The sequence below is a fragment of the Notamacropus eugenii genome, chromosome Y, assembly GCF_028372415.1.
Source record: "Notamacropus eugenii isolate mMacEug1 chromosome Y, mMacEug1.pri_v2, whole genome shotgun sequence".
NCBI classification, from domain to species: Eukaryota; Metazoa; Chordata; class Mammalia; order Diprotodontia; family Macropodidae; genus Notamacropus; species Notamacropus eugenii.
The window spans coordinates 6544452-6554657 of NC_092880.1; the positions used below are offsets into that span (position 1 = coordinate 6544452).

Sequence of the window (10206 nt, forward strand, 5' to 3'; positions counted from 1 at the left end):
GTCCGATCTTTAAAAATCAACTATGACATGAGTTTGTCATCTCTCCTACTCTCACCTTTAGCAGCATTATCTATATGTATGCTTGTATCAGTCAAAAGTTCTCGATTGGTGATCAGAAAGACCAGGATCCAGTCAGTCTCTCCAGAATTTACTAGCTAAGGGACTTTAGAAAAAAAATTAACTAATTTAACCTCTTCTTTTTTGTGTACAGTGATTTCCATGTTGTCTTTCATGTCAGTATATTTCTCTATAAGTTTGTTTGGTTCCTTTTTATTTTTACCTTTATATGTATCTCCAGGGATTAGCACAGAACCTAGCATATAAGTGCCTAATAACAATTGGCCCATTGACTGGATATATTTGACAATGGAATTGGTATAAGAAATTATTTCAATGCTGCTTTTATAGAAATTTCTCTTACTCTTCCTTGAAACTTTTTTTAACATGGCTGTTGAAAGATTGCATTTCAACTTTTGAAAACTCTGTACATATGGTTGGCTACTTATTACATATTATTATAGCTTCTTGATACCTAAATACATTTACTAATAATCCTGAATATGAGACCTTTGGATGAGAAATTTGCTGCAAATATATTTTCTTTGCTATGTGATTCCTCTTTAATTTTAACGTCATTGATATTTCGTGCAAAAGCTCTCAAATTTTATTTAATTAAATTTTTCTACTTTATGGCTTAGGTTTTTCTCTATGCCTTGTTTGGTCAAAACTATTCCCCTAGTAAAAATTATCGTCAAATCTTGATTTTCTAATTTGTTTAGTAACCTTTTATGTTTAGCTGTTTATTTTAACATTACTACTCTTGACACACTCTATGGTCCAAGAATTCAGGCTTACTATATTTTTACTTGTTCGGTGAATAACACTCTACTGCCCTCATCTGTCCCTTTGTAAAGACTGTATACCTCATGAAGTATTATGCTTCATCTTCTGGTTCACATCATCGTGGATCATTTCCTGCAGAGATTTTCTCAAATACCACATTAAAGACTTCTTGATCCTACCACCTGCTTCTGCCCAAATTCTAATTAATTTGAATACAGATAATTTTGGCATATGCTTATGTAAACATATGTTGTCTGATCCTGAAAGGCAAGAAATCTTTGAGTTTTATCACTTTTTTTCCTCCCACTGCCTGACAACATATCCAATAGTTAGCTGGCACCTGATAAATACTTTTAACTGTTCAATTCCCTTTGAATACCCTTCAAGTATATGGAGCCAAATCATACACATAGAAATAGCTTACTTATTTGAAGAGATCAGATTACAAGGTTTTAAATCCAATCAATACATTAATCTTATGCCTGTTTCTAGTGTAATATGTCTACTACTTGATATTTTTCATCTTAACATGTAAAAGTGAATTACATTTGAACTTTTTAAACATATATATCAAATGAGAAAGTTTCTTTTTGATTATATATTTTGCAATAGAAAATGCAGGTCTGGTCCACAGCTCCCTCATGGAATTTTTACCTCTGTATTTCTAAACGTGTAGATAAGGGAATTTAGCATAAGTATTAGAATAGTGTAAAATATTTCCAATGTTTTGTCAAAGGAGAAGGTAGATGGAGGATGTGCATACTCAAATATGCATGGAACAAAAAGCAATATAAAAGTGATATGTGAATCACAAGTTGAAAGGACTTTGTGCTGAGCCTCAGTATTGTATTTCCTCAATGAGTGTAGGATGATCCCACAAGATATAAGCAGGAGAACAAAACTAATTGTACAGATGAGCCCACTGTTGGTAATAACCTTGAGACCAAGACTATGAATGTCAGTACAGGCCAGTTTAAACAAAGGGTGCAAGTCACAAATAAAGTAATCAGTAACATTAGAACAACAGAAAGGCAACTGGACTATGAATGGAACCTGAATCAAAGAACATAAGAAACCTCCTGCCCAGGCCATACAAACCAGTGGAACACACAGATTCTTGTCCATAATAGTGGCATAATGCAATGCTTTACAAATAGCAACATATTGGTCAAAGGCCACAATTGTGAAGACAATAATCTCAGAACCACCAAAGAAATGTACTGCAAAGAGCTGGGTCATGCAGCCTATAAAGTAAATGGTGTTTTCCACATAGATAAGAGTCCACTATTACCTTGGGGTCAAAAACAGAGGAGTTCAATGCATCAAAGACAGAGAAAAAGGCCAGGAATAAGTACATGGGAGAGCCTAGGAGAGAGGGTGTTGGTGATTGTCAAAATAATAACCAAGTTTCCTACAAAAGTTGCAAGGTACAAAAGCAAAAAGACAACAAACACTATTTTCTCAATATCAGGAGTCTGTGAGAGTCCCAAAAGAATGAATTCACTAACAAAACTTAGATTTTCCATAATTTCAGACTTAAGGGCCAAGGATTTGGTGATCACAGGCCACCTGAAAAGGCAACAAAGAAGAAATGTATTTGATTTGGATTTCTTGATCTTTTTGATTAAGCTTTTCAGTCTATACAAGGTTTCCTCATTTTGGGTGACACAAGGAAGAGGTGGGATTGAATATGCCTGCCACAGTGAGAATAGGGGTAAAGTTCTTAAATATTACACACAAACACAAACAGACACACACACTACACTACACTATACTACACCTAGAATAGTTTCAGGTTTGTGTTGTAGCAAAAAGTGCCCAGGATCTGCATTAGCCACTAGTAGAGAAACATTGTGCTTTTAAAGATATTGAAAATGCTAAGAGGAATAGGTCAACTACTCTCCTCTCTACCGACTAAATCATGAGCACATTGCCAGAAATTTTTATCATATATTACTGTGAATGAACGAGGGTACAATTTTAAAGTACACACATACATACACAGATGTGTATGAACATATATTTGTATGTATACATATGCACACATATGGAAATGTATTCATATATCACATTAAACCAAATCAAATCATGTGATCCAACATAATCCTAAGAACATTTAATGACGAAACTTGTCAGATGCCTGCTAATAGAAAACTGAATAGATCTCTGCAAAGTTTGTTTTTTTTAAAATAAAGATAGACATTACAACAAACTAATTGTTACCATATTTATGTCTTAATACCTTAATCTAATATTGGGACAAAAGGAGATGAAAGAGTCTTCATGAAAATTATTATTATTTTTTTTTATTTTTTATTTTTTTTTATTTTTTTTTATTAAATTTATTTATTTAACTTTTAACATTCATTTTCACAAAATTTTGGGTTACAAATTTTCTCCCCTTTTATCCCCTCCCCCCCCAAACACCAAGCATTCTAATTGCCCCTATGACCAATCTGCTCTCTCTTCTATCATCCCTCTCTGCCCTTGTCTCCATCTTCTCTTTTGTCCTGTAGGGGCAGATAGCTTTCTATACCCCTTTACCTGTTTTTCTTATTTCCTAGTGGCAAGAACATTACTCGACAGTTGATCCTAACACTTTGAGTTCCAACTTCTCTTCCTCCCTCCCTCCCCACCCCTTCCCTTTGGAAGGCAAGCAATTCAATATAGGCCATATCTGTGTAGTTTTGCAAATGACTTCCATAATAGTTGTGTTGTATAGGACTAACTATATTTCCCTCCATCCTATCCTGTCCCCCATTACTTCTATTCTCTTTTGATCCTATCCCTCCCCATGAGTGTCGACCTCGAATTGCACTCTCCTCCTCATGCCCTCCCTTCTATCATACCCCCCACCCTGCTTGTCCCCTTATCCCCCACTTTCCTGTATTGTGAGATAGGTTTTCCTACCAAAATGAGTGTGCACTTTATTCTTTTCTTTAGTGGAATGTGATGAGAGTAGACTTCATGTTTTTCTCTCACCTCCCCTCTTTATCCCTCCACTAATGAGTCTTTTGATTGCCTCTTTTATGAGAGATAATTTGCCCCATTCAATTTCTCCCTTTCTCTTCCCAATATATTTCTCTCTCACTGCTTGATTTCATTTTGTTTTAAAGATATGATCCCATCCTATTCAATTCACTCTGTGCACTCTGTCTCTATGTATGTGAGCGTGTGTGCATGTGTAATCCCACCCAGTACCCAGATACTGAAATGTTTCAAGAGTTACAAATATTGTCTTTCCATGTAGGAATGTAAACAGTTCAGCTTTAGTAAGTCCCTTATGACTTCACTTTGCTGTTCACCTTTTCATGGTTCTCTTCATTCTTGTGTTTGAAAGTCAAATTTTCTTTTCAGCTCTGGTCTTTTCATCAAGAATACTTGAAAATCCTCTATTTCATTGAAAGACCATTTTTTCCCCTGAAGTATTATAGTCAGTTTTGCTGGGTAGGTGATTCTTGGTTTTAGTCCTAGTTCCTTTGACTTCTGGAATATACTGTTCCATGCCCTTCGATCCCTTAATGTAGAGGCTGCTAGATCTTGTGTTATCCTGATTGTATTTCCACAATACTTGAATTGTTTCTTTCTAGCTGCCTGCAGTATTTTCTCCTTGACCTGGGAACTCTGGAATTTGGCCACAATGTTCCTAGGAGTTTCTCTTTTTGGATCTCTTTCAGGCGGTGTTCTGTGGATTCCTTGAATATTTATTTTGCCCTCTGGTTCTAGAATCTCAGGGCAGTTTTCTTTGATAATTTCATGAAAGATGATGTCTAGGCTCTTCTTTTGATCATGGCTTTCAGGTAGTCCCATAATTTTTAAATTGTCTCTCCTGGATCTATTTTCCAGGTCTGTTGTTTTTCCAATGAGATATTTCACATTATCTTCCATTTTTCCATTCTTCTCTCTTTGTTCTGTGATTTCTTGGTTTTGCATAAAGTCATTAGCCTCCATCTGTGCCATTCTAATTTTGAAAGAACTATTTTCTTCAGTGAGCTTTTGAATCTCCTTTTCCATTTGGCTAATTCTTCTTTTGAAAGCATTCTTCTCCTCATTGGCTTTTTGAACCTCTTTTGCCAATTGAGTTAGGCTAGTTTTCAAGGTGTTAATTTCTTCAACATTTTTTTGGGTCTCCCTTAGCAGGGAGCTGATGTGCCGTTCATGCTTTGACTTCATGTCTCTCATTTCTCTTCCCAGCTTTTCCTCCACCTCTCTAACTTGATTTTCAAAATTCTTTTTGAGCTCTTCCATGGCCTGAGCCCATTGGGTGGGCTGGGACACAGAAGCCTTGATTTCTGTGTCTTTGCCTGATGGTAAGCATTGTTCTTCCTCATCAGAAAGGAAGGGAGGAAATGCCTGTTCGCCAAGAAAGTAACCTTCTATAGTCTTATTTCTTTTCCCTTTTCTGGGCATTTTCCCAGCCAGTGACTTGACCTCTGAATATTTTCCTCACACCCACCACACCTCCTGATCCTCCCAGCCCGTGTTTGTGGTCTGAGATTCAAATGCTGCTTCCAGCCTCAGGGCTTTTGGCGGGGGCAGGGCTGCTATTCAGTATGAGATTATGTTCTGGTGCTGAGGTCGGGGCAGGGCCACCTCTCAGGCTCGGTTCCCTCAGGGGGTTTATGCACAGACCTTCCGCAATGGATTCAGGCTCCCACCCGCTTGGGGAGCCCCTGTCTGCAGCCGCCTCTCAGCTTCTACCTCCCGGGGGGGGGGCCTGAATTATGGGGGCACCCCACTCCCCTCTCGACCCGCCAAAGAGACTCTCTCACCCACCCCTGTCACCTGTGGGTGGAGGGACTTGTGCGGCCCCTGGAGATCCCGTCCCTGAAGCCTGCTCGGATCTGTTTCTCTCGGTGCCGCAGCTGTGGCCGCAGCAGGTCTGGGCTGGGCTTTGTGTCTGCAGCGCGACGGACCTTTTGCGAGAGGTTTGCAGATCCCTCTGTGGGTGGAGGGACCCGCGTGGCCGCTGGAGATCCTGTCTGTGAAGCCTGCTCGGATCTTTTCCTCTCCGTGCCGCGGCCGCGGCAGGGCTGCACTCAGCTCCCAGTCCCGGTGCCCAGTCCGCAGCGCGAAGGACCCCACCGCGAGAGGTTTGCAGGTCTCTCTGGAACAGAAATCTCCCTTGCTCCAATGTTCCGTGGCCTCTGGGTGGGGAATTCGCCGTGAGTTACTTCCCTGTAGCCATTCTTTGGGTTGTGGGTTCAGAGCTATGTGTATGTGCGTCTTTCTACTCCGCCATCTTGGCTCCGCCCCCAGTCTCCTTCATGAAAATTATTATCCAGAAGATTATATTGACCAGACCAAGAATTCACTGAAAAATTCATGCTGTACGTGAGATTATTTAGAAATAGTAAGGAAATAATTTTAAGAACTATCTTAGAGAATGAAAGAAAACAAAGAAATCGGGCAAAACAGACCCCATTATCATCTTCCTGGCACACCAGAAGAAAAGGAACTATATCAATGAATTATATGCAAATCACACATATAGATACAGATAAATACACAGTGAGAGTGATTGAGATATTTAGATATCTATCATCTATCTCTATGTATCCACTTATCTATTATCTTTGAGGACTTTTCAGCTAAGGTCCTCAGAGTTCCACTTTGATACTATCTACAATATCACATATATTAAAGATGAGAACACAGACCAAAGACATTACACAGAATGACAAAATTTCAGTGATTGAAGGACATGCCAGGGGGCCAGACTCTTCACCTCTTATTGAAATCTGTTATCACTTTTCACCTACCACTGCAATAGTCTTCTAGCTTTTCTCTCTACCTCAGTTCTCTCCACATTGCAATCCATCCTTATCTCCTGACTGTGGGGATTTTTGATGACTGTCCACATTTACTAGCATGTTCTCCCTTCTCATTTTTCATCCTCTGAATTCTGTGATTTATTTCAAGTGTCAGCTGAAACTCTGAACACCTACATGACACAGCGTAAAGATTGTGGGTCTACAGTCCGGAAGATTCAGATTCCGTGGTTTAACTCTGGCCTCAAAAAGTTACTTAGTTGTGTGACCTTTGACAAATCACTTAACTCTTTTGGCCTCGGTTTCTCATGTGTAAAATGAGCTGGAGAACAAAAGACCAACCACTCCAGCATCTTTGCCAAGAAAACCCCAAATGGGGCAATTAAAAAGTCAGAGAGGCCTGCAAAGACTGAATGGCAAATTTTTTACATTCTGCAGAAAGCCTTCTTAAATGCCATCTAATATTCCTGCCTTCCCTCTGTTGATTATTTCTAGTTCATCCTAGATATAGCTTGATTATACATTACATTTGGAGTTCCTTGAAATCAGGGATTACTCTTTACCTTTCCTTGCATTCTTAATGCTAAGAAGCGTACCTGGAATATAGGAGCTACTCAATTAATATTTAGTGACAATATGATATCTGCAAATGAGAGTTTCCTAAAGCACAGTTCTAAACCTTTCACCTCTTTTCCAAACAATGTCCAGTGGTTTATTATTACTTTTAGAATTAGATAAAAAATTCTTGCTTTGGATATTTACATCTTTTCTCAACATGATTCCTTTCTATCTTTCCTGTCTACATTCACTTTCCTTCCATTTGGGTACTCTGCAATCTGGCTGAATTGGGCTTCTTAGAGGTTTTTGAACACAACACTTCTCCAAAACTTGATGATTCTTCACAAGCTATTCCCCATTCATGAAAAGCTCTGCCTCCTCCTTTCCATATTTTATTTTCCTTGCCCTTCTTCAACCAGTTCAAATCTTGCCTTTTGTAGGTGTACTTTCTTGTTTTCCTTAGATGAATGCTAGTATCTTTTCTAGGGGTCCTCTGTCTCTGTCTCTTGGTCTTCCCAACTTCTCTCTCTCTCTCTCTCTCTCTCTCTCTCTCTCTCTCTCTCTCTCTCTCTCTCTCTCTCTCTCTCTCTCTCAATACAGAGCACTTGAAGATACAGCTGTCAAAGCACTATTCGCATCCCTCTTTTACCTATACTATAGCTGATAGTATTACTTACTATGCTATCTCCCACATTACAATATTAGTTCCTTGAGATCAAGGAATTATTTTTTTTAATTTTGTCAACTCTTCACACAGTTTATGGCTTATAGTGTTTACTTAATGATGCATCTTGACTAGATGATTGATTACACTGTGTTCTCTATGAAGTTATGGACCATAACCTTTCTTTTTTTATACCCAGGACCCAGTATTTGTTGATGTCATGGTGCATAGTAAATATTTAATACAGATAAGCTGACTGACTGATTGACTGAGCAACCATATAGCAGAATCCATGTTTGAGAAAAATCTCACTACAATATACATTTGGTCAGATCACCGAATTTTTGATTAAAAACCTTAAGGGATGGAAAAGCTAATACTTTTCAAAGCATCCAGGATGAAATGAATGCATTAAGATAAAATTATTTAAACAAAGTTAAATGTTGAGTATTTGTGAATATAAATATTGACTACACCAGCAGAAATGAGTATTCTCATTTTTCCACAATAGATAGGGAACTAAATCCAGTAAGAACTGGAGACATTTTGAGAAACTGCAAAAGTGATGCCATGTGATAATTTTGTTGATGACAGAAAAAAGAATCACAGATATCTCATTTCAATTTTTAAAACTTTGCATCAATAAAAAAATATTTCTTCTGTTTTGTAGATAAAATATCTTTGTGGTATTATGCCCCCTTTTCTAAAACTCCTTTCTTCATAGAATACAAAGAGCCAAATGTGCATCCTTTCTTCTAAGAGATATTTATGGAGATTTCTTCAAAGTTCTGGAGCTGTTTCAGTCTCTGTGAGACTGAGGATCATCTCCCTTGTGTGGACACGCTTTCATTCATTTAGCTTTGGTTGGTATGAAAGCATACCTCCTTAGTGAAATAGTTGTGATTTGTACTGATGTCAGCCTTACACAAAATTGGGAGGTGTTCAAATTGTGCCTTCAAAGGTTTTCCCCTCACCTTTATGGGAATTGAATATCACTTCATAAATGACACTATCACTGAGGATACAGTCACTCATTCATTTGTGAAGGGCTCTGTTATGCTCATTTATGGATTTTCAAAGGCATTCCAAAACATTTGTCCTTCTACCTATACCTGTGACAAACACGCAATTCTGAATTACGAAATGACAATGAGATGTTTCTTTCAAACGTCATTTTTTTATTTTTCATTTTTAACACAGTTCATATCACATAAAACAATTCCAACTTTTGGTCATCTTTTAAAACATTTAGAATATAGATCACAAAAGAGTTTTTTTTTTTAACATTAACCAAGACACAGATAATAACTATGTATGCTAACTTCAAAAGCCCTTGACCTAATTGTCTCCCCATATTACTAAGAATTAAAGGACCCTAAATTATTGCTGTTGGTTTAAAATCCTAAGCTTAATAGCTTAATTTTAGACTTAACCTTGGATGTTCCCCTACCAATGATCTATAATTTAACAGATCTGGTATTAAGTTTACAAACCTTTTGACTATAGGAAATTGCCACTAAGAGTAGGGACATTGCAGGAAAACAATATCTCCCCAACTTCATCTCACTTCCAAGCAAGAGTAGATTGCCAGCTTTCAATCAGTCAGGCTTAAAGTCTGAAAGTGTCAGTAGGGAAATGGAGTCAGGAGAATCCTACCTCAGCCTAGGCTGAGAAGCCGCTCTCTCATCCTTCCAATGAGATCACCTTTTGCAGTCCATACCAGCATCTCACAGGCTTACTGGCATCATGATTAGAGGCTCAGACCGCCTTTCTTGCTATCCATACCTGGAGTTAGACTCAGAAGAACAGTCACTTTATTGTCCCATACCATCTTACAATAGCAAGTTCCAATAAGCAGGTTTCAGATATGACTATAATTTCACATTGGCTAAGGAACATCTTTTGAGGCAAGTCTTAAGTGGCTTACATGCCTTTCTATACATGTTCTAGTTCCTGATGAAATACCAATCATAAAATCAAATTTGCCATTAATACCTTAACTTTTCCATCAATGCCAAATTTTACCTGAGGTTACCTGCCTCTAGGAAACTTAGCCTAAAATTATTTTCCCCAAACTAAAGATGTCTCTGACTTAGTCTCAGTAATTAATTCAGTCAATTGTTTTAATACTAATTGCTTTTACATCACTTTGTAGCATGTCCAATTTTTCTCCCCATCTCTCCCCTCCCCCCACACCTTAATACCTTGCATTCTGATTACCCCTTCCCTCAGTGAACTCTCTCTTCTTAAGCCATATGTGGAGTGAGTAGCTTCACTTTTCCACTCTCCCCTTATCCCTTCTTTAGTCCATTGAACAAGATTTTTCTTATCTCTTTTATGAGTTATTGCCTGCCCCATTTCATTTTCCCC

General features: G+C 38.1%; 1 pseudogene; it reads right to left on the minus strand.

The window, feature by feature from the left end:
- Positions 1–1482: 1482 nt before the first annotated feature.
- On the minus strand, positions 1483–2369 carry LOC140516752 (olfactory receptor 4C15-like; annotated as a pseudogene).
- Positions 2370–10206: the final 7837 nt, after the last annotated feature.